A 24,957-nucleotide genomic window follows, 5' to 3' on the forward strand; every position below is an offset into this window, starting at 1 on the left:
CAGAGGGGAGTCCCTGTTAAAGGGGTGGGAGGGGTGCGCCCCTCGGTCCCCCCACCAGCCGGTAAGAGTGCGGCGAGGAGGAAGCCGGGGGAACCCGCAGCTTCCGCCCGCCCCTGCACCCCACCCAGCGCAGTTATCTTATCGGCACAGCCTCCTCCCCCGCGTCCACTGCCCGGCGAGTCCCCTGCGTTTTCTGGTCGCCTTCACCCCACTGCCTGGCCTCCTGTCCCAGCAGGATCGTCGCCGCCGTCTGCTCACTGGTCTCCGCCCTGCAATCCTCCGGGCGCCCAGCAACCTGTGTGATCGATGATGGGAGCCCCTTTTCAGAACATTCCAAGGCTTTTTAATGATAGTTAGTGCTCAACCTCGGTGCGGGTGCTGGAGGGGCACTCACAGGCGGCTCCTCGGTAGAGCCTTTTGGGTAAACAATTCGGCATTATGTATATAATGCCTTAAAATACTCATACCTGTTGGCCCGGTATATCCCCTATCTGCCTTCAGGAAATAATACAGAATAAATGCTTATGAAAAGTTTTAACCGTTGCATGTTTATCGCTGTAAAAGGCTAGTAACTTAACTAGGCAATTATAGAAGACAAAAAAAATTATGGCCCATCCATAGGATGGAGTATTATTTAGTAATTAAAAAGTATGGTTATAAAAAGCCATGAAGTGAGAAAATGTTAAATGAACGATAATGATGATAAATGAGATCATGTTAAATTAAAAAGCAAAATACAAAGATGTTGCCCTGTGGGGTGGCTCAGTTGTTTGGTGATTGGGGGTGGGGATTGAGGGTTCGATTCCAATCAGAGCACATACCTAGGTTTCCGGTTCCATCCCTGGTCAGCGTCAGGACCCCTAAGAAGGCAACCCATTCCTCTCTCCCCCTTCTCTCAAATCAATGGAAATACAGGATGTCCCCCAAAATGATACACGCTTTGATTATAAAGTCAGTGTTTATTAACATACAGTTCACTTTCAAAATTGAGTTATCAGTTATAAAAGTATGTATACATTTTTGGTGACCTGGTATATATCCTGGGGTGAAGATTAAAAAAACACACAAAGCTGTTTACAGTATTATTCTAATTTTATTATAATATATATCTGCATAGAAAAGGACCAGACGGATATTATCAGTAGTCATTGCCAGAATAATTTTTTACTTTTTCTTTAAACATTTCAGTATTTTCTAAATCTTTTACAAATAAACAAGTGTTACTTTCAAATTCAGGGAAAATGCTTATAAAAGATAAAATCGCCTATATCTTTCTGAAAAGAGTTTACTTTCTTTGGCTTGAGATTGTAAAAAAAAAAAAAGCCAAAATTATGGATCTGAATTCTCCTTTTCTTACCAATTGACAACTTGGGCAAGTATTTTACCTCTCTAAGTCCAGTTTTATCATCTAGGATCTAGGGTTGGAAACGGTGACCAAAGGGTAAAAGGAGGAGTTTCTCAAATGAAGTCCTCGCTTTGTAAGTTGTCACCTACCTGAAGAAGCCCCATCCTCACCAGAAAAAAACAAGACTGTAGACATCCCCCCCCACCACCCCCCTACCCCCCACACACACGCACACATGCAAAGTCATGCAGAGGCACTGTCTACAAATGGGTCAGTGTAGCTAGATGAGTAAACACCTTATTTTTATACTGCTCTCCTTCACCCCCCCCCCTTACTCCCTACCCCCCCAATAGGCACCTCCCTTCTCTAGGCCATTAAACTGGTCTCCCAAACTGCACCACCCACACCCTAGGGCTCCCAGCTGTGGTGGGCACAGCACTAGGGGACTGTGTTAGTTTCCTGGGGCTGCTCTAACACCACAAACTGGGGAGCTTAAAATAACAGAAATGTATTCTCTCCCAGTTCTGGAGGCTAGAAATCTGAAACCAGGGTGTCAGCAGGCCCATGTTCTCCCGGAAGGCTCTAGGGGAGAACCATGCCTGGTCTCTTCTAGTTGCTGGTGGTTCCCACAATCCTTGGTGTTCTTCCCCAATCCTTGGCTGTGGAAGCATAACTTCAATCTCTGCCTTCGTCTTCCTATGGCCGTCTTCCCTCTGTGTGTGTATCTCTGTCCAAATTTCTCTCTTCCTATAGAGACACCAGTCACTGAATTAGGGTCCACCCTAATCCAGTAGGAGTTGAAGTAATTTTAACTTGATTACATATGCAAATATCCTACTTCCCAGTAAGTTCATATTCACAGGTTCTGGGTGGACATGAATCTTAGGGGCCACTATTCGATACAGTATGTGGACCAACCTCTGTGGTTGGGAAGGGAATGCTGAGCCCTCAGGGACACGTCTCTGAGGCCCAGGGGAAGGGACTGTTCCTTCCTACACCTCAGTAAGTGCTGCCACTGTGGCCACAAGACCAAGAGTCCCAGGGGGGCCCTGCGGTCGCTCTGCTCCTAAGCCGCAAGGTCAGCCGCATACCTGAATATACAGCCCAGGCAACCAGACCACGGGGTCTCCAGATCGAATGCCACCTCACTCAGCCCACTCGCTAGCAAGACATTTCACCTCCCTAACCCTCGGTTCACTTGTCTGTAAAATGGAGCTGATAATAGTTCTACCTCATAGAGGAGTGGTGAGGATGGCTGAAGACATTGCATAGCGCCCAGCAGAGTCTCTGATGCACGGGAAGGGATATAAAAGGAATGGCTATTCTTACAGTGACGATTTGGCCTTTACTATAATCCTGTGAAGTGGTTGAGGCATGTCAGGGTGTGTTCAGTTTATGGGCGAGGCAACTGAGACCTAAGCAAGGTAAGTGACTTGCCCAGGCTCACATTATAATTAAGTGTCGAAGCCACAGCCTGCTGGTCCTGTCCTTCTACAACACTGAAGCATCTCATGCTTTTTTTTTCAGGGACTGATCTTCAAGAGCCAGCTGAAGGTGGGGAATTCGACTTGATGGGGTGGGGGCGGGAGGTTAGGAATATCCTTCACACCCTATTCCTGAGAGTTTGAGGCATCTGCTCAAGCCAGAGATGTCCTAGGTGATGCATCTGCCCTGCCTTTTAGGTCCCAAGCTGCACGGGGACAGACTGTGCTCCCTGCTGCAGCCTGGCTCTCTTACCACCCCTGAGGCCTCAGCAAAGTGTGCATTTCTGTCAGCCTCTTTGACTTTAGGGCGGGACCCATATCACAGGCTATGAACTCCTCGTCAGCCCTGCTCTGTCCCTTTGGCAGAGATTCCCAGAGCTGCCAGGATTCCCCTTTCCAGGAAAAAGTCCTCCTCCCTGGGCTCCTCTGACGAGACCACCTGGTGCTACAGCTGCCTTCTTGCTTTACAGCAAATCAAGACACCCCACCTCTTGGGGAATTCAACACAGTTTGCCTTGGTGCGCAAATGAGCAGCGTTATTAATCCCAGGAAGGGGGATCTTCAGTCATCCATTCTACAAACACTTATTAAACACATAGTATCCAAGGCACAACATATAGACATAGGTAAGTTCTTGCCCCCATGGAACTTGCAATCTAGTAAAATATGCATTTTAAAAAAAGCAACAAAGTGTTGCCCTGGCTGTTGTGACTCAGTTGGTTGGAACGTCGTCGTCGTCCCATCGTCCCATACACTGGAGGGTTGGGGTCCGATTCCCAGCCAGGGCACATACCTGGGTTGCAGGTTCGTCCCCGGTTGGGGCATGTACAAGAGGTAACCAATCGATGTTTTTCTCCCACAGCGATGTTTGATGTTTCTCCTTCTCCTTCTTCTCCTTCTCCTTCTCCTTCTCCTTCTTTCTCCTTCTCCTTCTCCTTCTCCTTCTCCTTCTCCTTCTCCTTCTCCTTCTCCTTCTCCTTCTCCTTCTCCTTCTCCTTCTCCTTCTCCTTCTCCTTCTCCTTCTCCTTCTCCTTCTCCTTCTCCTTCTCCTTCCTCCTCCTCCTCCCTCTTCTCTCCCTTCCTCTCTCTAAAAACCAATAAGAACAATGTGTTATAGCATACACCTGTAAAGGGTCAGCAAGGGCAGTTAGGAGGTCATGATGATATTAAACTCTGTAGGGACAGGCTGAGGAGGCGGGAAGGGTTTCAGGAACAGGCCATGATACAGCCGACTCTTGGAAGATAAAAGAATGTTTCCTAGATAGACAGGCTTGTATGGGGCAAGGGAAGGCAGGAGATGGTTCCTGGCACAGGGAGCAGAATGAGCAAGACACTGCAATGAAATTGCCTGGCATTTAAGGGAACGGTGAGCAGCATGGCAGCACACCCAGGGAGTGCAGAGTGAAGAAGGATGGTGGGGGAGCTGAAGGTAGTGTTGCAGAGACAGACAGACATGGATTTACACTTGGAAGTACACTATTCTCCAGAGCACTAGAAGGGTTCTAAGCAAGGAGGGAAAGTGACCGTATCTGTGTTTTAGAAAGACTACTTTGCTGATCCAAATGAACTTGAACTTTGTGCAGATGGTTGGAGAAAGGAAACCAGCGGCAATTCCAGTAGCCCAGACAAGATAGGAGGAGGGCCTGACCCAAGGCCGCAGCAATTGAAATGGGAAAGAGAAATAGGTTCAAGAGGTTTTAAAGAGGTAGGAACTGCAAGAGTGATTGGATATGAGACGTGAGGAGGAACTGAGGGTGGCCCCAAATGACTCCAGGGTAACCTGATTTGCCCGGCTGCTTGGTGGCTCCGTTTAGCAGATTCGCAAGAGCAGGTTGGGGGAAGATGTTGAGCTCTCCCACTGGGCATTGAGGCCTCCTGAAGGTACCTGGAGCCATGGAGATATGGATTTGGAAGTCAGTAGCATATAACACCTATTCAACAACTTGGGGTGGGGGGAGGGAGGCAGTGAGAGAATTCTAGAAGTACATCAAAACTACAGGAAGAAAGTAGACAGAGAAGGAACCACCAGAGAAATAGAAGAGAACCTGAAAAGAATAGGAACCAAGGCAGGAGAGGGTTTCAAGAGATCAGCAGTATCTAATGTTGAGAAGGGTTCAAGTAAGATGAGGAACAAAGCGTGTCTAGGATTTGATAACTTGAAGCCCATTGGTCATGTTTACCTGAGCAGGTTCACTGGAAATTTGTGTGGAGGCCTATCTTCAGGGGCTACACGTGAATGGAAGGTGAAGCCTTCAAAAGACGGAAGGTCATCTATTCTTTAAAAGAACGTGGCTGTGATGGGAAGGGGAGATTTGGGTTTTCTTCAGAATGATAGACCACGTTCTTCCTGCTGAAGAAACAACTCAAAATGCTTGATAAACCAGCTAGAAAGTGAGAACACTCAAGTCAAAACTAAGGAACAAAGATAGGAGAGCAGAACACCAAAGCTGGCTTTCCCCTTGAGAACATTTGGATACCAGGTGAACTTGAACTTTGATTCTCGTTATTTATTTATTTATTTTTTTTGCTTTTTAAAAAAAAAAAAATATATACGTTATTGATTTCAGAGAGGGAGAGAAAGCTGGAAACATCAATGATGAGAGAAAATCATGGATCAGCTGCCTCCTGCACGCCCCACACTGAGGATCGAGCTTGCACCCCAGGCATGTGCCCTTGACCAGAATCGAACCCAGGCCAATACTCTATCCAGTGAGCCAAATCAGCAAGGGCTGAACCTTGGTTTTCTAAGGCGAGCTGGATACAGGGGACAGGACACAAAACCTAGGTCTGCCCAAGGTGGGCAGTCTAATAAGTGACCGTCCGCACAAAGCTGTGACCCACAAAGGGTGATAATACCCTCATGTGACCAATGAACTAGGAACACTCTTCCAGAAGACTGGAAGGGAAGTTGCCTGATGGATCTTGGCTCTGAGTGAGAATGGGGGGGAAATCTTCATTGAGGATTCATAACCCCAAGTTGGCCTTCATGATTTAATTTTATTCCACATTCACCCTACCTGGGTGGTTTGAAAAACTACACACTATTTAGATTCAAGTGATCCTGGGCTGGTGGTGCTCCTTGGTAGGACCTGGAAGGAAGAAGAGCAAATCCTCTTCAGAGGAACCCATCTTCAACTCGGACTACAAGGAATCCTCACAGGCAAAATTCCAAGAAATATAATTTGCATAGTTAAATCCAAACAAATAGACAAATAAATAACAGTCAATTTAGAATTGTGTGCCCAGAGAAAATATCTTTTAAAAGTTAGAGCTTAATTGAAATGTATAAGTTGTGTATGAATTCATGTATACTTTGTCAATTGTCAGATACTGACTAATAGAAGAAAAACTCCCAGGGTGAGAGAAGGAAGGTAATAGAATGAGATAAAAATAATCCAAAAGGAGGCAAGAAAGGAAAGGAAAGCACAAAATAAGATGGTGAAAATAAATTCAAATATATCCATGATTATAATAAATATAAATAGAATAAATAATCCAACTTAAAAGTACAGATTTCTAAACTAGACAAGAGAAAGAGAGAAAAGGGGATTTCCAGGACACAAGATCACAGAGGTATTTCCTTTGTTTTGTTGCTTTTGTAAGAAGGAGAGACTGCAACACAGATCGTTATAAAGGAGCCAAGAGTTGCTCAAAGACACAGGAAGAAGGAGTAAGTGATGACACCAGAACCCAGGGTTGATGAGGGCACAGGATCAAGACCCAGAGGTACAGGGAGTAGCTATGGCCTGGAGGAGAATATTACCCTCTTGGAGGCTTGAGGAAAGAGCTGAACAAAGAAGTTTTTTAGGCACGAGAGGGTCACTTGGATGTTTTCAGTCATGGCCATCTGCTTTGTGACAATATGGTCAGGAGGCAGGATGGTATGTATGGTGGGTGTGCTCTAAGAGAGTGGTGAGAATTTGTAAAAGCCACTGTGGAGCGTGGAGTGGTGTCCAGAGACTTAGAAAAGCAGGAAGTGATTGCCAAGATGGCATTAGGCTAGGGTTGCAAAACAGAGAGTAAAGGTCATGACATGCCTCTTTCTTTGATGGTTCAATTTCCTCTGGAAATGGCCAGCAACCCAGGGTGGGACCAGAAAAGGAGATATTTGGAGGCTGAAGGGGTAGGAGGTGAGGTGTAGGGGCTGGTGGGAGAGCAGATGGGCCAGGGAGTTGAAGGAGGCAGAGGGAGGGCCGCTTAGGCCATGGAAGGAACTTGAACTTGATGTGTCTAGTGGCTGAGGATGGGAAGCTGGTTAGAGGGACTGCTACCGGCCCGAGAAGCCCAAAGGCCCTAGTCAGCATCAGGGACTTGATGTGGTCAGCAGCATGCAGTCTGTGCTCAGTGGTCTCTTGGGATGGGGATGAGCTGTTCCATCTTGAAGAAAACCCTCCCAAGGCTTTTCTTGTTCACTTTCTGCTCCAGAGGCCATTGCGTGATTTTAGAGGCAAGCCTTCTTTCTTTTCTTTAACCCTCACACTGACCTTGTTCTACCCCAGTGCCTCCTTGGTAAACAGGTCTGGTGCCCTTAGCCTTGATGATTCATACTTCAGTTTCTATCCCAGCATGCCCAGTGGCCAAGCAGGATGGCTCTCCTGGTTATTCTCCTTTTGTTGTGGATCTCTGAGCTTTTGCCTATCTGGCCCCCCTCTTCTCCAGGCCCTCAGTGAAGTTCAGAGTCTCATACCACACATTTCTGGTACTGCTACTGCTACCACGGCCCTACCTCCTGGCCATGCCTCCCTGTAGTTACCAGGCACACCTCGCATAACTGTGTTCCGAGAAGGTCCCTTTCATTTTGTCGTCTGACTTATTGAAAACACACAGGCTCCCTATGGACCCATAACACCCAGCCAAATGAATGCATCCTAAATCTGGAGCAGATTTTAGAAAGTATTTAGTTTGATCCCATTGTTTTTACAGAGAGAGAACCTGAAGTTCAGAGAAGATAGTGACTTGTACAGGAAGATCCAAAACTGGCCATCAGGACCTCTCCATGAAGCTCTCTGCTCCTCCTGTTTGACAGACAGCCGCGTCTTCCTGCACAGTGCCAGCCACAGCCCTGAGGCACGATGGTGAAGGTCAGAGTGAACGGATTTGGCCTTACTGGGCGCCTGGCCACAAGGGCTGCTTTTAACTCTGGCAAAGTTGATTTTGTTGCCACCAATGACCCTTTCATTGACCCTAACTACATGGTCTACATGTTCCAGTATGATTCTACTCATGGCAAGTTCAAAGGCACAGTCAAGGCTGAGACCAGGAAGCCCGTCATCAAAGGAAAGTCCATCTCCATCTTCCAGGAGTGAAAATCCACCAACATCAAATGGGGTGATGCTGGTGCTGAATATATCATGGAGTCCACTGGTGTCGTCATTACCTTGAAGAAGGCTGGGGCTCCAGTAGCAGTACCAGAAATGTGTGGATGAGCCAAGAGGACCATCATCTCTGCGCTTCTGCAGATGCCCCCATGTTTGTGATGGGTGTGAACCATGACAAGTGTGATAACTCCCTCAAGATTGTCACCACCAACTGCTTGGCCTCCCTGGCCAAGGTCATCCACAACTTTGGCATCATGGAGGGATACATGACCCACCCAGAAGACCGTGGATGGCCCCTCTGGGAAGCGGTGACATGATGGCTAAGGGGCTGTCCAGAACATCATCCCTGCTTCTACTGGTGCTGCCAAGGCTGTGGGCAGGGTCATTCCTGAGCTGAATGGGAAGCTCACTGGCTTGGGCTTCCATGTCCTCACCCTCAACGTGTCAGGTTTGGATCTGACCTACTGCCTGGAGAAAGCTGACCAATCCAATGACATCAAAAAGGTAATGAAGCAGGTGTCAGAGGGCCCCCTCAAGGACATCCTGGGTCATCCTTAGGACCAGGTTGTCTCCTGCAACTTTAACAGTGAAACCCACTCCTCCACCTTCAAGGCTGGGTCTGGCATTGCCCTCAATGACCACTTTGTCAAGCTCGTTTCCTGGTATGACAATGAATTTGGCTACAGCAACAGGGTAGTGAACCTTATGGTCCACAAGGCCTCCAAGGAGAGCCCCCTGGACCACCAGCCCCAGCGAGAGGAAAAGAGGCCCTCAGCTGTTGGGGAGTCCTTGCTCCAGATCGATCCCCCAACACACCGAGAATCTCCTGACCCCCACAGGTCCCATCCCAGACCCCTGAAGAAGGAGAGGGGTTTAGGAAGCCCTATATTGCCATGCACCACTATCAATTAAGTTCACTGTGCCCCCCCCAAAAGAAGACCTCTACAAGATATCCATTCAGAATATTTCCCCTACACATAAAAATAGTGTGCAGAGACTGACCATTTACTCTCCTGAGAGCTTTACGTAGGTTATTCATTTATTTTTCACAACAAGCCCATAAGAGAGGTACTACTATTCACCCATTGTAGAGATGAGGAACTGAGACATAGAGAGATTTTAGAAAACTTGGCCAAGCTCACCAGCTAATTCTAGCCCTGACAGCTCCCCTATTGTCCTGGCTTTCTTTCTCTCTCTCTCTCTCTCTCTCTCTCTCTCTCCCACACACACACACACACACACACACACACACACACACACACATCCTCCTCGTTCAGTTCATAGTCTTCCCGTGCCTGGAGAGTCCCTGCTCCCTCTTTCATATCTGGATGACAAGAGTATATGGCTCTCACCTGCCTACACCCCGTTCTCCTAGGTGAGTGCACAGTCTGCCCTCTGGCCACAGATGACTGCACCAGGGTTGGGCATCTGAACCAAGGAAAGCAATAAAATAAACTGGCCGAGCTAATCAACTGCTCTTTCATGAGCATTTGAACTAACGAGGCATAGAAACCAAGTTACTTAGATGGTGGTGGGTGCCACAGAGGAGTGCCTGGAAGCCATGTTGGGCCATGTGGTAGCAGGGAGAGCCAGGAGAAGAGAGGGGGCAGAGGCAGGGAGAAGGGGGGGCGGGGAGGGAGAGAGATTACCCAGGTATGCCTGCTGGTCGGCGTGTGTGCACACATGCCCTCCAGCCTCGCCCACAGTAACAGTCCTCAGCACATACCCAGCCCTCTGCCTTTTCCCATCCCTTGAGATTTGGCTGTATTTTCCACAGTACATTTCTTTGAGATTTCCATGCATCTTTCCAGGAAATCCTCTTTTCACTTCCACTGGTTTGAGTGTGTTTGTCTTGTAGATTAGGAGCCGTGGCTAGAACACCAGCTCAAGGAACTCTTCCCAGCCTTCAGAAGGAGCTCGGGTCTGTTCCTCCAGGAAGCCACCCCACCCCCCACGCCCCATCTATTGGGTGTGTTCATGTCTTCTTCCCAGACAGATCACAATCCCCACCACTTCCATTTCCCTCATGACATTCAGTAAATACTTATTGATTGATAGAATCTTCTAACTTTGGGACACCCATTTCTAATTTTGCTATTTGAACTTGAACTATATTGCTATCATTTTATGTCCTGGCAAATCCACGTGTCCAGCCATCATTTCTTTACCCTGGAACATGTATTGGATGTCTATGTATTGTACATGTTTTCAGTCATGTCTATGTGCCAGGCACTGGGCTAGGCCCTGGGAATGGTTCCAATGAAGTTCTTAGTTCTTGCCCTCTGGGAGTTTTCTCCTGCCTGTTCCTCCATCCCCTTCCTCACACCAAGTGCCCACCCCTGTCTTCAGCCTCTCCTCACACTCACACTGCTCTCTGCTCAGGAAGATGCCCTGCAGTTCTCTCTCCCCCCTCCACTCCCCCTCCCTTTTGATCATTCTGTGGTACAGGAATTGACACTAGTGTCTGAGTGTGTGTGCCTTTATGCTATTTTAAGACCCCAGCACTTTGCGAAAACCTGGTGGAGAATACTGCCAAACCCGAGGGGGTGGGGGCTGAGCAACCTGAGCCTGGGGCCGACTGGGTGTCTGGGAGCCAGGTTATCGGAGCCAGCCACAGAGCTGGCTGGGACCTGCGCTGTTAGCTGTTAACCGCTGCTGGCCTGACCCAGTCTGGCCTGATCCTGCCTTTACCTTCTCTCTGTGGGGCCCAGCCCTCATTTCCCCCCTGGGTTGCTTAGGAGTTTGCATACCAAGCAGCATGTAAAATTGTTGTGTTTCTGAAAACACACCACACACACACACACACACACACACACGCAGAGAAGCCTTGAAATTCTTCTTGGAACAGGTCCAGGGATTTATTTATGACATTCCCAGGGGGTGGGAGAGACAGAAGTCTGGACTTTGCAGACTGAGTGCTGTGCCGTCATCTTATCAACAGAACCACCGGCTCTAGCGTGCACTTACTAAATACCCACCGCATGCCTGGGCCAAAAAAAACGGGGGGAGGGGAGGCCAGTGCACAGGTGCTCAGTACTCAAGACAGCAGGATGTCCTCCCTCATCCCCCTCCCCACCAGAGGAATAACAACATGGTATTGACATACTATGACCACCGGTCCCCCCTCTGTTCACTCTCCCACCAGCCCCCACTTCCTCACTTTCTGGCTCTCCTTCTCCCTGTGTCTGCAGCCTCTCGCCCTTGCCCACTCCACTTAGGGGGCCATGCTGTCCTGCGCATGGATGTCCGGTCTTCTAAAGAAAAGCTTCATGGCTGGCTTCTACACAAGTGCGAAAACTGGGAGCTGGTTGCAGTGTTCGGACTCTTCTCTGATCCGTTGCAGGTGGACATTGAACAGAAACGGGGTTTATGCTGAGGCACGGTGGGGTCTGCGGCTGCTGGCGAAAGCTGGGGTGTCCACGCCTCTGAGGACGGTTTCAAGTCCTGAGGACCGACTGTGGGCCTTTCAGAGGGAACTGGATGGAGGCAGAGAGTCAGGCCGATGGAGCGGGGGAGAGGACCTTCACTCTGCCCGGTCAGGCCTCTGCCCCTTCTCCAGCCCAGCATCTGAGAGGAAACTTGGCAGGACTGGAGGCTGCTGTTGCCTCGCTTGTCTCTGTAGAGGTGGGAAGAAGTGGGTCTAAAGATGTCCCCACTTTCCCATGGAGACCCTGGCTCTGAAGGGAAAGGCATACGGTCAATATCTGTGCCATGATAGATCTTAAGCAAATGTGATTTTCCTTCAAGACCGAAGAGGCAAGCTCTCAGTTGAAAATATAGAATGGTCTGTCGGTGACGAGACAGAAAGACAGATAGTTAGAAGGCCACTGCACTTACCGCAGGCATCGTAGGACTTTTAAAAACCAAAGGCCACCATCCAGAAACTAATCAGATCAGGGGACAGGTGATCAAATACATGAAATAAAACATGGGCACTGGAAGAGCAATGGGGCCGCTGTCCTTCAGGGATGACGGAGACCTCCCTCCCTTACGCAGCCGAGGCTCCAAGCTCTGAAATGTAGGCTCCTCACTCTTTTTAGGAAAAAAAATCCCAAAGGTTCCAGTGGCCTCACAGACCTCTGGAAGCTTCTCCCTCCCTTGGGAAGCGGGGCCTAGTTACGCAGAATGAGTTGGGGTGGGGAGATGTGCCTTCTAGCTGCCTCTCCCAGGGGAGCAAGCAGGTGTGGGCAGGCTCACCTGCCTGGGAAGCCTGTTGTGAGGAGGCGGCCCGCCCCGGCTGGGAGAGGACAGCCTCTCAGTGGGCCGGGCCTGTGTGCGAGCGTGTGTGGATGTTAGAGAAAGGGTTGGCACCGTGCTAAAGGCACAGAAACACGCCCCGCCCCCCACAAACCCCTAACGCTATACTAGGCAATCCTGACCTGCCTGCCCATGTGAGCGCAGGGCGGTCCAGATCTGCTTGGTAGAAAAAAGACCCTGGGCTCAAGTCCCAGCTCTGCTACCTGCCAGCTGTGTGATTCCGGGCCCATCACTTAACCACTCGGACCTTTGCGTTCCTCATCTGTAATATGAGAAAAATAACTTTTATGTTGCAAAATTTGGGGGACGATAGAATGAAACCATCCTTTACCAATTGGCAAAGGCTGCGGACAGGAGAGTTATGACTTCCTAGAGGCCCATAATGCAGACTGCCAGGTTTTAACCTCACCACACCGGTCTCCTAACTTGCAAAGCAGGGATAATAATGGTCCTACCTCATAGGTTTGTCGTGAGGATCAAACAAGTCAACACAAACACAGCACATTTAATGGTGTCTGGTCATAGCAAGTACTCAAAACACGCCAGGTGTTGCTCTACAGATCGCCTAGCACGGAGCCTGCGCTCACACCTCTGCTGTCTTTTGTCTCAGGACCAGCCCCACTATAGAGAGCCTGTCCTAGCTTGCCCTGCCTGTGGCTTCTGGCCAGTTTTGTTTTTTTACAATAAAAAAATCTGTTTTCCCCCCTAAGCTGGTCCTTCCCAGGCGTGCTGTTGCCATGGGAACCTCCAGGGGCCGCCTGGATTTGGCGGAGAAAGGGGTTGTGTATTAAAACCAAGGAATCCCGACAGTGGGCCAGCCACCACGCTAACCCCCAGAACAGATGCAGACAGTGGTGGCCACAGGGAGGAATTTATGGGGGTCACGCCCCACCCTGCTACAGCCGGCCAGGTGGGTGAAATCCCATGATGCAACACTCTCCACCACCAGGGCTCCATCATCTTTGCAGAAACGGAGCTTGGTACTGAATGAACACCATTGCTTCCTTGTGGGGCTGAACCAAATGCACGGCTTAGAATAGAGATTTATAATTGATTTTTTTACTCCTCTTTACCTTTGGGACAAAGTTCGCTGCTCCATAGTAGCATAATTAGCCACACTTAGATGGGGAAACTGAGGCCTCAGAACACCTAAGTGACTTGCTGAAGACATTTAGTAAAATGTGAAACCAGCACTGAGAACCCAAGTCTTGCGATCTTTGTCATTACACCGAAATGCAAGGGGAGGGAGGGAAGAGGGCCAGAGCTGGTCCCTAGAACCCGGTGCACACATTTCTCTCTCCTGGGAGGTGATTCTGAGAAGACAAAAAACAAACAAACAAAAAAAAACACTCTTCTCTCCTCCACCACTGAAATTCCACTCTTGAAAACTGAGGCAGCCATTTTTTTTTTTTTTTTAAAGAGCAAAACCGCAACCTATCAAGAGCCTTAAAGCATTTCTAAACTTGGACCTCATAATTTCACTCCTAGAAATTATCCCAAGCATATCCATATACTTCCTGACCCTACAATTCTATTGTAGGAATTCATCCTAAAGAAATACTGTAATCCAACATATGCATCAAGATTTGACTCAGGAATGTCATCACAGTTTCCGCTGAAACAGCAAAATATTGGCAACAAATGAATTTTCAAAAATAGAAAATTATTCATGCAAAGTACATCTATATAAAGGATTGTAGAATAGTTTTTAATGACAAAAATATGTTGATGATATAGTTAAAGTGGGAGAAAAGCAGGTTATAAAATATGTATAGTATAATCTAATATTTATTATTAAATTAGGCAAAAAAAGAGCTGGAAGGATATTTAGCAAAATGTTTGCAAGAGTTACTTCTGGGTGGTAAAATTACAAATATTTTCCTCTTTTTAAAATTTTTTTAAAAAAATATTTTTATTCATTTTTAGAGAGAGAGGAAGAGGAAGGAAGAGAGAGAGAGAGGGAGAGAGAGAGAGAGAGACATGGATGTGAGAGTGGAACATAGATCGGCTGCCTCCCGCACGCTCCCTCCTGGGGATGGAGCCTGCAACCTGGGCATGTGCCTTGACTGGGAATCAAACTGGCAATCTCTCGGTGCATCGGGCAATGTCCAACCAACTAAGCTACACCAGCGAGGGACTCTTCATTATTTATATCATCAACATTTTAAAAAATGACTAAGTGTGACTATTATAATTAAATCTATATAAACTTATATAAATTTAAAAGAATCTTATCCACAAAGATATACATTGCAGCGTGATTTATCGTACAAAAAAACCCCAGAATATATATGCCTAATAAATTATATAATAGAGTGTATTGAATATTATGCAGTCATTACAATGATTATGAAGTCTGTGTAGCAATATTAAAATGTTTATGACACATTAAGTGAAAAATACCAGAAACAAAATGGAATGTGCACCATGATTTTAAGTATGTGAAGTATGTATGCAAAAGAAAATGTTTGCTTCAGTTTGGTAGGGCAAGATTATGTGTCATTTCTTTCAAAATTACCAAAATATGATTCTTGGCCTTTTCAATTAAAAAAAAAAAACTCATGGGATGATTACAATGCTAAGCCTTGGGGCCTATTTTGGAAACTATTCTAGAGAAATTAGTGCAGAGTTCTGACATCTTTTAATCAGTCCTTACCTCATTCATCCATTGAATGTGTTAATAAACAGAGTATTGTTATTATTTATTGAATACCTACCATTTGTATACATATCTCATTTCTAACTTGCACACTAACTCTGTAAGATAAGTGCTTAGGACTTTGTTCCTTCCAAGTAATCCAGTCTAGCTATTTAAGAAAATATTTTTTTTATCATTTTGACTTTAAGGATCCAGGGGTTTCTGCCAGGCTCAGGGCAGCTGGTCTGGGTCAGTCACTGGAAGCCGGATGTCCAACAAACAAGACTCTTTCTCTCTTTCTTTATGCTGGCCAGCTTTCTCTGCTTCTCATCCTCACAGGAATATACGGCTCCTGGCAGCCTTGGGTCTCTGCTCCGTCCAGCACAGGAGAGACGCCGGTATGACTCTCTCTGGATCCCAACTCCTAATTCAGGAGGTAGGACTGAGGGTCCAGCTGGGATCTGGTGTTCACTTCTGACCCAGTTATCTGTCAGGAGTGGGTCATATCGGTAAAAACATGGCTGCCAGGAACCACCACTGTTCACAAATAGGGAAGAAAGGACAATTTCCAGGAAAAGTACATGAGAGTGGGTAGGTAGAGGCAGGTGAGGTAGTAGAAAAGGAAAAGCAATATATGCCAGACATAGCAGGTTTTATTATTTCTCTTTCTACGGCTGAGGGAGGACGCTGAGGCTCAGAGAGGTTAGTCATCAGGCTTAAGGTCAGACCTTCAGCTCAAAAACAACAGAGCTGGAATTCAAACCCGGCCTGCTTCTCTTGGGAGTCCACTCTGTCACACCACCACACACATTTACTCAACACCAAGTTAGTCAGACTAGGAGTGTTCTAGACAGAGGGACAGTGCGCACAAAGGCCTGGAGACAAACAGGGATTGAGGGCCTAAGGAGCTGAAAGGAAGAAGTCTAGGGTGGTTGGAGCACAAAGACGAAGGAGGGCTGTGGAAAGAGATGTGAGCAGAGTTATGGGCCTGGTCAGATCAGGCACTAAGGGCCTATTGATACGGAGTTTGGAATTTCAGCTGAGGGCAGGGGCATTCAGTGGAGAGCATTGTGGAATATTGATTTGTATCTTAGAGGAACTTCTCCAGCTTCACGGTGAAGGATGAACTGAAGAGGCTAGATGGATGCAGGAGACTAGGAGGAGGTTCCACTAACCTAAGTGAGAGATGCTGGTGGCTGGGTAGGGATGGAGAGAGGTGATCAAGCTGGAGAGATAATTTGAAGATAGAATAGACAAGACTTTGTGTTTGACTGATTGATTGATGTGGGGCGGGGGCAGGGGGGGTGATAGGGAGATAAACCATGAACAAATCTCATATGATTGCTTGAATAGTAATATCCTCTGAACATCAGAGATGCAGCAGGTTTGAGGTGACAGGTAACAAGTTCTGTTTTGGGCGTGATGAATGTGGGGCGCCTGGGAGACACCTCAGGCGCCTTCGAGAAGCAGCTGGGTCTTGAGGTTGAGCTCAAGAGGGAGGTGTGGGCTGGAGACACGGATGTGGGCATTAGAGCCAAGGTGTGAAGAGCTCACCCAGGAGGCACATGCAGGTGGAGAAGGGGGCCTCGGACAGAACTGGGAACACCGGCATTTACAGGGGAAGCCTACAAGGACGTCTGAGAAGGAGTTCTGGGAGAGGCAGGAGGGAGACCCGCAGTGAATGTCAGGAAAGCCGTGGTGGAAGTGACTAGCAGTCAAATGTTGCCCAAAGGTCAAATAAGGACTGGGCTCCTCAACAGGAAGGCCAGTGGTAACCCCGAAGAGATCAGTTCCCATGGCAGTGCCAGGAACAGTGGGTGGGGAGTGAGTGGGAGGTAAGGAAACAGAGACTTTCCCAATAAATGTGACCCTGAGGGGGAAGGAGAGAGATTAAAGTGGTTGGAAGGGGAGTGGAGCTTTTGTTTGCAGCAAGTTCATGCCCTGGTGGGAAGGGCCTGTTGGAGAAGGGTGAGCTGAGGTTCATTCAGAAGAGTGAAGGGTCATTAAGACCCAAGAACCTGAAAGGGGGGCCTGAGGGGGAGATGTGGGTGCGGGTGAGTTTATAGGTATGGTTTGACGTCAGCATTTGAGAGCATCCTGGGACTTCCATTTTCTCGATGAAGCGAAAGGCAAAATCAGTGGAGATCTGAGAGTCACAGCCCTCTCATGTAGACAACTGTGATAAATCTGTTTTTACCTCAATATTATGCAATCGAATTCTCAAATTCTGAAATACAAGTATAAATCTGGAAGAATTGTGGGAAGACAAGTTTGAATTAGTGGATATTGGTTTAAAAAAAAAGAAGGAAAACAAGTAATTTTATTCATTTCAGGTACATACAGTAACATAAAATATTACCTCCTGGTTGAGAAAGAATCATTTGTAATTAGCATAAAAACTGTTTGGAATGTAAATTAGTTTTTCAGAAGTACTTGACTATGCTTAAAAACAGTACTTTAGTATTTTAAGAATCCCCTTGTGGGGTGAAAACCACATTATAGTTATTTTCGGGCCTTGTTAAGTCTGCTTAAATGTAGTTAAAAAAATTTTTTTTTTCTGAAAAAGATACCGGCTACATCAGAAAACAGTTTCTGGCAAAGGTAAGATTGTGCAACTGTGTACTGCACAGGCTCTTTCCAAAGGCCATTTCCACCAGAGAGCAGATCTGATTGCGGGAGATTGTTACTAAGGGAACAGTGGGGCGTGAATATAAATTTCATTTCACAAAAGACCTAAGTAATGTATTGATCCAACGGGAGCAGCCAGTGAGTGCAGGACGAGGAGCCTTTTCCTAATTGAAAATACACACGTGTAATACACACATTCGGATGCAATCATCGGCTTTCACCTTGCTCTGCAAATCTCTCCTTTTTAGCTGCTGCCCAGATGAGCAGACCAGGGAGATTAGACAGCCAGGAGCTGGGGAGAGGTACTGCCTTTCTCTCCTCTCACTAGATGGAGGAACAACTTGGCAGTGTTGACACCAAGCTGGCCTGTAGCTCTGCACAAGGGACGCTGTGAACGCTATCAATGAGGACAGCATACTATTATTAGTATTAGAATTACTTTTTTAAAATATTTTTTATTGATTTCAGAGACGAAGGGAGAGGGAGAGATAGAAACATCAATGATGAGAGAGAATCATTTCATTGATTGGCTGCCTCCTGCACACCCCACGCTGGGGATCAAGCCTGCTACCTGGGCATGTGCCCTGACTAGGAATCAAACTGTGACCTCCTGGTTCATAGGTTGACGCTTAACCACTGAGTCACGCTGATTGGGCAGTATTTGCATTATTATTTATTGAACAGCAATTCTGGCCCAACACGCGATTGATTCCTCACAACCACCTATGTCGTATCCCCACTTCGGGACGAGGAAGCTGAGGAGTCTGTGCTGCTTCATGCCCAGGATCGTGAGCGGGTGCGTGGCTGAGTCAGGACTCAAACTGCAGTCCTTGGTCCTGTCTTCTCTTCTTCCCCTGGTATGGGCCTCAGGTTAATCACGTGGTAGCATGTTATCACCACTGGCCTGTGCAAGCCGGCAAGGCCCTTCTCAGATTATTTTTTACCTCTTTCTCCAATCCCCTTTCCCATCTCTATCCACCTTGTCCCCCTCACCCCACAGTTACTCTAGTGTGCTTGCTCGTGTCCTTTAATACATGCTAACCCTGATGAAGAGTGTAGTGTTGTTTTGAATACATATGCGTTCTATTATTCGTTTGTGTGTGTGTGGTAAGAACACTGGACATAGGCCTACCCTCAGCCTATTTTGTAGCATACAATACAGTACTTTAACTCTAGGCTCTATGCTGCACAGTAGATCCCTAGAACTTACTCATCTTGTAGAGCTGAAACGTTGTACCGCTTGACTAATACCAGCCCATTTCCACCTCCCGCCAGCCCTGGCAACCACCCTTCTATTTTCTGCTTCGATGAGTCTGACTAATTTAGAGTCCTCGTGTAACTGGTATCATGCAGAATTTGTCCTTCTGTATTTGACTTATTTCACTTAGCTTGATGTCCCCCAGGTTCATCTATGTTGTCACAAATTTCTTTTGTTTTAAATATTAAAATTAATTAAAGGCTGAATATCATACCACTGTACGTCTGTACCACATTTTCTTTATCCTTTGCCTGCTGATGGACATTTAGTTTGTTTCCATATCCTGGCTACTGTGAGCCATGGTGCAATGAACTTAGGAGTGCAGGTATTTCTTTGGGATCCTGATTTCAATTCCTTTGGATATATACCCAGCAGCGGAATTGCTGGATCATATAGTAGCTCTATTACGCATTCTAAATTTATATAAAAGGGATTGTGCTATAAGCCTCATTCCCTTTTTGCCAGTCAATTCTATATTTTGAAGCTCTCTCCGTGTTGCTGTATGGATATCCATGTGCTGTGTGGTTCATTGCTTCTGGATGATATAGCATTCTGAAATATTGTCCACACATTTTACCTATCCACTCCTCCGGGGAAGGGCACCAAGGCTGCCTCCAGCTCCCTGCTCTCACAAGCCGCACTGTGCTGAACTCCCTCACGCTTGTCCCCTTGTGGACTCGATGAGAATTTCTCTGAGATATGAACTCAGATATGGCTTCACGAGGTCAAATCACACAGGCTTACCCACTTGCACTAAGGCATGCTACAGAGGCTATATCAGTTTTTCCCAGCCAGTGTGACTCAGTGGTTGAGTGTCAACGTATAACCAGGAGGTCACAGTTCGATTCCCAGTCAGGGCACATGCCTGGGTTGCCGGCTTGATCCCCAGTGTGGGGCGTGCAGGAGGCAGCTGATGAATGATTCTATCTCATCACTGATGTTTCTATCTCTCTCTCACTCCCCCTTCCTCTCTGAAATCAGTAAAAATATATTAAAAAAATAAAAAGGCTGTATCAGTTTATACTTGTACAAGGACTGCACAAGAGGCCCAATCGCCCCACATCCTTGCCAATACTTGGCATTGCTCACTTTTCTAATTTTGCCATTTTGATGGATGCTAGTTGTTATGTCATTTAAATGTGCATTTCTCTGATTGCTAGTGAGCTTGAGCATTCCTTTCTATACTTGTTAGTCATTTGGGCTTCCTTTTTGTGTAAATTAACTCATGTCTTTTGGCCATTATTTAAATTGGGGGGGTGGGGTCTCATTGATTTGTGTTTCTCATATATTGTAGATATTAATGCCTTAACAGTTTTAGGGATTGCAAATATCTCATTTTGGTCTACCATCTAGTTATTCATTTTATTAACTCATTAATGTTAAATGTATTTATGGTGTATAGTAGAAGAGTGACGTGATATCATTATATCCATATATTTCTTTGTTTTGCAGTTTGTTTCAAGGGTCTTGTTGAAGTCTTTTCCCACCCCTAGGTCACAGGATGTTCTCTTATATCTTCTTTTATTAGCCTTACAGTTTTGCCTTTCTTTTTTTTTCTTTTTTTTGGTGTTGTTAATCCTCACCTGAGGATATTTTTTCCCATTGATTTTTAGAGAGAGTGGAGGGAAGGGAGGGAGGCAGGGAGGGAGAGAGAGAGAAACATCAATGTGAGAGAGGCACATCGACTGGCACATTTCCCTCAGTCCCCTCCCCCCGCCAAACCACTGTGCCCTTTAACCATTATCTTCACTAATTTCCGATGCCACCTTTTTCCCATTTCAGTTTTCAGGTGAACACAGACCTAAGTTCTTTATTCTGTTCCACTTATCCATTTGTTTTTGTCCATTTTCTGGTATTATTCTACTTCTATTACTATCGCTTGTCTTGTGTCTTATTACCTGCTAGGGCAAGGCTGCACTCTTTCGCTTCTTCAAAATGAACTTGGCCAAATTCACATATCCTTTGACCCCAGAATTCCACTTTTTAAAAGTTATCGTACAGATACCCTTGAACTAAGCAGAACTATGTACATACAAGTTTAGTCATTGCAGCATTATTTCGAATAGCCAAAAATTAAAAACTTCCAAAAACAGGAGACTGGTTTAATTATGGTACATCAAGTAGAATACTATGTTGTTGTTTAAAAGAAAGAACGTTCTATCTGCTGATATGGAAAGATCTTCAAGATACATTATTAAGTGAACAATGTAAGGTGTAGAATAGTGTATAGAATAGGCTACTTGTATATAAAAGGTGGGAGGGACAAGGCTCCCTATTCAAATTCACTTATATACACATAAAGACAGTCTGAAGGGACAGAAACATAAGAAACTAAGACTAATGGTTTTGGGGGGTTAGGGAACCTGGGCAGATGGGAGACAAGGCTGGGAGGAAGGGGTTTCATTGTCTGCCTTTGAGTCATTTATTTTTGAATCATGTGAGTGTATAACTTATTCAAAAAGTAACCTAAAATAAGGAAAAAATGGCTTAGCTCCTCATGAATTTATATTCCTCTATATAACATTTAGAATAAATTTATTGAATTACTAAAAAAAAACCCACCAAAAACCTCGCCTGGAACCTTGACTAGGACGAAACCTTTGTCTCTTCACTACTCGGCTCCTTCCATCAGGTGTGAGCAGCGCAATGGCAGAGATGAGGGCCTGAAGCCAGGAGAAAGCCCAGTCAGGTGGTAACCAGGACTGAGAACAGTGAAGAGTTCATGCCCTGACCGGTTTGGCTCAGTAGATAGAGCGTCGGCCCGTGGACTGAAGGGTCCTGGGTTCGATTCCGGTCAAGGGCACGTACCTTGCTTTCGGGCTCGATCCCCAGTAGGGGGCATGCATGAAGCAGCTGATTGGTGTTTCTCTCTCATTGATGTTTCTAACTCTCTATCCCTCTCCCTTCTTCTCTGTAAAAAATCAATAAAAATCCTATATAATAAAAGCCTAATATGCTAAGTGTCTGACCGTTTGTTCAACCGTTTGACCAGTCACTATGATGCGCACTGACCACCAGGGGGCAAACGCTCCAACCGGTAGGTTAGCTTGCTGCTGGGGTCCGGCCAATGGGGACTGGGCAAGACAGACCAGACACGCCCTGGAACCCTCTTGTGATCCTTCCCTGGCCCGATCGTGCACCAGTGGAGTCCCTCGGCCTGGCCTGTGCCCTCTTGCAATCTGGGACCCCTTGGGGGATGTCCGCAGGCCAGGCCCAGGGACCCCACCGGTTCACAAATCCGGGCACCAGGCCTCTAGTTTATATATAAAAAACGAATTCAGGAGAAAGTCTCCAACTTGTATAGGGCTACTGGTTTCCTTTTAAACAATGGCCATTTAGAACCATCTATCCCACTTCTTTCTGTGTGCAAAACTGTTGTATTGAGGAACTAATTTGGGGGAAGAGGGAAAAAGGAGTATCAGATATAAGCCTTTAAAGAACCTCTCCGTGAGCAATGACTAACTACTGTACCTCAAGCACAAGTGTCGGGCGAAGCCTCATCACACACCCGGTGGCAGGTTATTGTAACTGCAGGCGGAGCGCTTGAGAACTGCGGAGCTGAGCTTACAAATCCAAACCCAAGAAGGAAAGCCGGACATGCTTCGAAAACTTGTTTATTTTGTTTATGTTTCTAAACATCAGTCCAGTTCTTGTCCTAAAGGATCATAGATCCAAATTAGTAGAGTTGAAATTAATGAGATTTTCCAGTAATGAGCCTGAGACTAAAATTATGGAAAATTCACTAATTATAGACTGCAACCACCTAACCACGACTTGGACCCAGGTCTCTGGGGGAGAGAGAGGGAGGGGAGACAGAAAGTGGTAGGTGAAACCTGTGCCTGACCATTCTTCCTTCCTCTTGCCCCAGCCCTTTCCCCTGGGCTTGGTGGCCTCATAGCGCCCAGGGCTTCCTGCCTCTGAGCTCCTAACTCGCCCTCCCCCGATCTGGGCCCTACTTCTAAGGACTGTGTGAGGCTAAATTCCTGGAAACTACAAAGTTGGGCCCAGGAAGAGGTGGGGGACATGTTTTCTCCTGGCTTCTGGGAAGCAGTGGGGGAGGGGAGCTGGGAGAAGGAAGAGGGTAGTAAAGGCAGACAAAATGCCCATTATACCCCAAGCCCGTCAATTTCCTCTTTTCATCTCTTTATCAGTGTTTGTGAGTGAGCTTCTTATCAACAGGAAACGCCTGCCTAAGGGGATGAGGCAGGTCCAGGGGGACTGGACGCCAGGGACCGGGAATTCTGGGTAATGCATTGCTGGTGTCCAGCCTGACCAAGTAGCCTTCTGCTTCCCAGGACCCAGTATGGCTCCCAGGCTTTTTGCCGAGGCACCTGGTGAATCATTAGGAAGATGGCACACCAGACAGGCCCCGAGGCTGAAGGGTTGGAGGGAGCCCTGGGTGGGGCTCCAGGCCTAGCCCTCTTGGGCCAAGGACAGGTCATCAAACAGCTCAAGCTATGACATGAGCATTGCCCTTGCCCCTAAAATCCACCAAACCCCCTCTTTTCTAGCTGAGAGGCCAAGTGCTGTGACAAGTTCTCAGACGACTTAGTGGCAGTCACCCACTGGCCCTTCTAGTGTGTTTGCCTCAAGGCCTCAGAGGAGGGTGCCTGTGCTGGGCATCCAGGCCTGGGACAATCAGGGGCTTGGCACAGACTTCTGAACGAAGGGGAGCAGGGGGCTCTAGCATTGGTTGACCTCCTACTGTGTGCCAGGTGCATTACAAACATTGATCGTCCGGTTAGGATACTGGTCTTCCAGATGGGGTTCCCAGGAGAGGGAGGGACTAGGGGTCAGATTTCCCATGAGATTAAAGTCAAATGTTAGTGCTGAAAATAAATGCCCACGAGGGATGTCTGGGCCAAGCAAAGCCTTATGGGTGGCGGATAGGAACAGGTTTATCTAGACATCTCTGTATGGGAACTGGCTGTTCTCCTAGCAGGAGAGGTGGGAAAGGTTTGTGTAGAACAGAGGATGGGCCACCTTGTGGCTGGCTCCTCGCTGCCCTCTGCCTACCAGTTGCCCTGAGCAGCCACATTCTGCCTTTGGTGATGGCGGTAATAAAGGAAATTCCAGTGTGCCTCCTGCCCTGTCCCCGTGTCTCCCTGGACAACCCACTCTCCCCCCACCCTACCACTTGCTCCTGCAGCGGGGATCTAGGTCAGTAAGAGTGGGTGGGTGAGAAAGAACAGAGAAGAGACTCATCCAGACGTGACACCCTGCAGGGCAGCAGCGACAACACTTTAACCTGAAAACTGCCTGAAAATAGACTGTGTCTACGACATTATGCAAATCATATGCAAAGTCGAGAAACCCTCTGTCTCTATTTCTAGCAAACTGAATGTGGCCCTGATGGAAGCAGCTCCTTCCAAGAGTCGCCCACCCAGAGTGAGGACTGCGCAGCTAGCATCAGTCCGGCCCTGGGAGACTGGACTCGGGACATGCACCCCGCCACGCCCCTCCCCTCCCAGGGCTCGGGCTTTTAGGCATGAGGCCTTTGCCATCTCTGGGTCTGATCATCTTGATGCGAGTAAGGATATGGGGGAAGCAGAACATGCTTCTTGAAGGCTGATGTGAGGCAGGACTGAGGGAGAAAGTGACCTTGAGAACCTGGGTACTGCGAGGGGGCTGGGGTGTTCCCCAACGTCAAAGCTCATGCTCCAGGGACCACCGTCACCCCCACTTGGGCATGTTACAGACACTCATCATCCCTTAGGGAGGGTCCCCACAGGTGATCCCCTCCCTCTTTGTAGAGGTGAGAACATTGGAACCTGGGACTCCCAGGAAAACAGGGCAAAACTGCAAAGAAATGAATGGTTTTCCTTCTTTCAAAGGCAGACAGGTTCCCTGAGGCTCCACTCAGAGACCGGGCTCGGACAGGTGACCCCCCAAGAACTCTTCTAACCCTGGAGGGCGATGAGCCAATTCTCCTTTCCCAGATCCCAGCCAGACTTCTGGTAACTCCTTTTCTGCAGTTTTCCTCCTGCCTTTCTTCCCACTCTGCAACCAGTGTGGACATCAGGTGGGGG

General features: G+C 47.2%; 2 long non-coding RNA genes and 1 pseudogene across 2 annotated transcripts in view; 2 read left to right on the forward strand and 1 right to left on the reverse strand.

The window, feature by feature from the left end:
• LOC106726604 overlaps positions 1 to 534 on the forward strand; it is a 4,042-nt gene extending 3,508 nt beyond the window's left edge. Inside the window, exon 2 of the long non-coding RNA XR_001362667.1 lies at positions 151 to 534. This is a non-coding gene — a long non-coding RNA (uncharacterized LOC106726604). The remainder of the gene's footprint in view (positions 1 to 150) is intronic.
• Positions 535 to 7,780: 7,246 nt separating this feature from the next.
• Positions 7,781 to 24,957, forward strand: part of LOC106726602 — a 29,044-nt pseudogene continuing 11,867 nt past the window's right edge.
• Positions 21,447 to 24,631, reverse strand: LOC106726603. The gene is made up of 2 exons (XR_001362666.1): positions 22,400 to 24,631; positions 21,447 to 21,591 (listed from the first exon to the last, which is right to left on the reverse strand). It is a non-coding gene; the product is annotated as an uncharacterized LOC106726603 (long non-coding RNA).

The sequence above is a fragment of the Myotis brandtii genome, unplaced genomic scaffold, assembly GCF_000412655.1.
Source record: "Myotis brandtii unplaced genomic scaffold, ASM41265v1 scaffold29, whole genome shotgun sequence".
NCBI classification, from domain to species: domain Eukaryota; kingdom Metazoa; phylum Chordata; class Mammalia; order Chiroptera; family Vespertilionidae; genus Myotis; species Myotis brandtii.